The sequence below is a fragment of the Falco peregrinus genome, chromosome 5 (genome assembly GCF_023634155.1).
Source record: "Falco peregrinus isolate bFalPer1 chromosome 5, bFalPer1.pri, whole genome shotgun sequence".
Taxonomy (NCBI): Eukaryota; Metazoa; Chordata; class Aves; order Falconiformes; family Falconidae; genus Falco; species Falco peregrinus.
Window position 1 is genome coordinate 48,696,631 of NC_073725.1, and position 3,595 is coordinate 48,700,225.

Below are 3,595 nucleotides of genomic sequence, written 5' to 3' on the forward strand. Positions count from 1 at the left end.
GGCAGGTGGGAAGGGAGAAGTCCTGGCCCGTGCAGAGTGGCTGCTGAGGGACGCCGGCGGCCGGGCTTAGCAGTAGAGCCAGGGCGTGCCAGCTGAGGGAGGTTTCAGACCAAAGCCGTACCGGGGACGGATTCCACAGGGCTGGCTCATGACTCCCAAGGAGCTGTAAAGAGACTTCTAATGATGCGTGCCGTTGCCTTCTTTGGTTGTAACTGTCCCTTTTTTCCTGTCTACGGTTCTAAGCAACTATTGCTTTATCTTAAAGCTTGATCAAAGCTGATCATGAGTAATCGACACACACTACGCATGTTATTCCTGAGGGGAACAGGTGGATTGTTCAAGCCACACTGGGAAGCTTCTGGAGAGCTTTGGCTGGGATAGAGTTATTTTCTCCACAGTAGCTGGTACGGGGCTGTGCTTTGGATCCGTGCTGAGAGCAGCGCTGATAACGCGGGGCTGTTCTCGCTCCTGCCGAGCAGGGCTTGCGCAGCCCCAAGGGCTTTTCTGCCTCTCACCCCCCACCAGCGAGCGGGCTGGGGGGGCACAGGGGGCTGGGAGGGGGCACAGCCGGGACAGCTGACCCCAGCTGACCAGAGGGACATTCCGTACCACATGGCATCATGCTCAGCACGTAAAGCTGGGGGAAGGGGCGGGGAAGGGGGGGGACTTGGGGGTGATGGCGTTTGGCTTCCCGAGTAATGGTTACGTGTGATGCAACCCGGCTGTCCTGGAGATGGCCATAATATCGCCCACGGGAAACGGTGAATGAATTCCTTGTTTTGCTTTGCTTGCGTGTGCAGCTTTCACTTGACCTGTTAAACTGTCTTTACCTCAACCCACAAGTTTTCTGACCTTTACTTTTCTGACTCTCCCCATCCCAATGGGTGGGAGCGAGCAAGTGGCTGCGGTGCCTAGTTGCCAGCTGGGTTAAACCACGGCACAGTTCTAACATATGGTGGGCTTTTCAGGAACTGAAGGCAGTTTGGCTGCTGGCCTTGCAAACTGGGGAGATAAGCAACTCGCTGAAGCAGGATTTGTCTGTATCCCTCGGGGAAGCCGTAAGAAAATGGGATTATCTAAGACTTGGGTCACTAGGAGTTTCTTTTGTGCTATTTGTACCTATTGTTATCTGCCGTCTCAACCATATCTCTGATGCTGAAGGTGACTTGTCTCAAGGAAGCATCTCGAAGATGGTGATCATTTGCTGAGCAGGTACCCATAAGTAGAAAGTACTCATAGGAACAGTAGTTGAGCTACACCTGAGTGACAGGTTACTCTGGAAGGGACATCAAATTGATTAGCACGTTATTGATTTTCTGTACAATGGTACCTGACCTGCGAAGAATCTGTAAGCTCTGTATTTTTGTTCTGTGTTAACTAAAGGCTTTTAATCTACTGCTTTCCTTACTGCAAGCTGCTGTAGGTAAAATCTGGGGGTTTTTTTTTTAGTTTTGGGTCTTGCACTTCCAAAAGGATTTATGGAGTTTTGATACTTCAATACAATTTTGCATTAACATGGATTTGCTTTTTTGCAAGCATCTTTACAACAAACAAGTTACGTAGAAAATTAAAGCTTATTAAAAACCAAGTATCTCAAGAATTAAAACCTTATTGAGACATCCCTGGAATATCATCTCCCAGAAGCAAGAGAAGTCAGCAGCAGGTTTGTGCCAGAGCACCAGCAGATGGGTGACATTTGCCCCCATTAACTGGTCTGGTTGCCTCACCACAGCTCCCGCTTCGTGAAATGATCTTTCCAGAACAGAAACTACACTGAGAAACATCAACTAGGCAACTACTACTGACAGCTACAGACTGATTTACACCGGCAATGCACAGAAAACCACAAATGAAAGGATAGGAGGTCTACAGGCTTCAGTGAAAAGGATTTTATCTTTATCAGTGCCACTGGTTTGTAATCCCTGAAGACCTGAGATACCGTGTTGATGGAAGAGGATTGTTGTCAATGCCTCACAGCTCTCATCAAACCGGAATTCTACCGAATCCAAAAAGTGCTGGTGATGGCACTGAAACTCTGCCATATAAAACCAGCCAACCAAGCTGGAGCCCATAGCTGCTTTTACAGCAGGGGTGAAACACAGTAAGATGGGGATTTAGAGCGAACACCTAACACGCTGAGCATCACCTCTTGCTGAACGGTACCCAAATATTTCATTAGTGTTTATTGTCCAGTACTGCGATCAGCGGAGGCCTGTTAGTGCTAGACAGGACTGAAAACACAGGACTGAATTGTCACATCTACAAAAGAGTAATGTAAACATTATCGTTCGCACTTACACTAGATTTGAGAAGGAAAATGCATTTTTTAAAAAAATAGATATAATGAACCTCCAGCAAGACAAGATTGGAGTCTGCTTGCCTGTTACCACAAGCAGAAAGTCACAGGACCAGCACTATAGGGCCAGGATGGACGACTTCTGTATGCAAACATTTGAGAATACTTAATTATGAAATGGAAAAGAAGTACAGAACTACTTTTAAGCCAGTGATGTGGTGCTTTGTTAGTTTCATCAAAGCACCGCTTTTATGATTTTTAACTTCTTCCCAACTTGCACATTACTACCACTTCCTAAATGTCAGTTGTAGCCAATACCTAGATTTAGGTTAACACATCACTTATACAGTGGAATGGAAATTGCTCCCTGTAACTCCAGCTCAGACAGAGGAGCCCTCTGCTCTGGGAAAGCACATACCTTTTTCTTTCAGTGTCGTCAGGGTGCGATTCCTTCAGCAGATGTGTTAAAACTGGACAAGAAGGGAGGCTATGGAAGTTTTAACAGAATTGAGGCAGGTGGGTTTGCTGTTCCATGTGTAAGCAGATGATGCACATGAGGACGTGGCACATCCCACTATCCCAACATGGGGAAGGAAGAACAGTTAATGCTAAAACAGATCCTTTCACTAATCTCCACTGAAAAAAACAGCACTGGTTATGCTGAAGAGCTGTAGCCAAGTTTCCAGAAGTCTCAGCCAGCATTTACTTTTTGCTGGTTTAGACTGCCGCCTAACGGGGACGGACAGGCTGGTCCCCCCAGCGAGCCCGGCGGCTGCCCTCCCTTTCCAGCTGCCGCACGCTCGGGAACGGGGCAGCAGAGCCCGAATTACCCGGGACGGGCATCAGATACGCAGGCTCCTGCTAGAAGCAAACCCTTCCTTCCCCTTCCCGGTGATCCTTCCCGGCAACTCCCGTCCCGGCTCCACTGCACTAACGAGCTGATGCGCTGAGCTGCTCTACTTCTGCAGCTCTGGCGTACTTCCTGTATTGGGACTATTTTTTTTATTTCTTTTTAATTTATTATTTTTTTTTTAACGGATTTGAACTGCATGATCTGGATCAGCACTAACAGGCCTAGCTCACCAATTACTTAGGTCATTTTTATCCTAGAGCCTCATTCTTGTTGATTACTACTTGCTTTAGAATAACTACTCACTTTATCTACCACTGCTACTATACTACTACACAAAGCAATCTACACAGCAAACAGCAGGTGTTCCCATTTCTTCCCTCTTCCTTGATACAGATCAACACAGCCAGTGCTCCTGCATTCAGTCCTGGAATTACTTCCCGATTCTA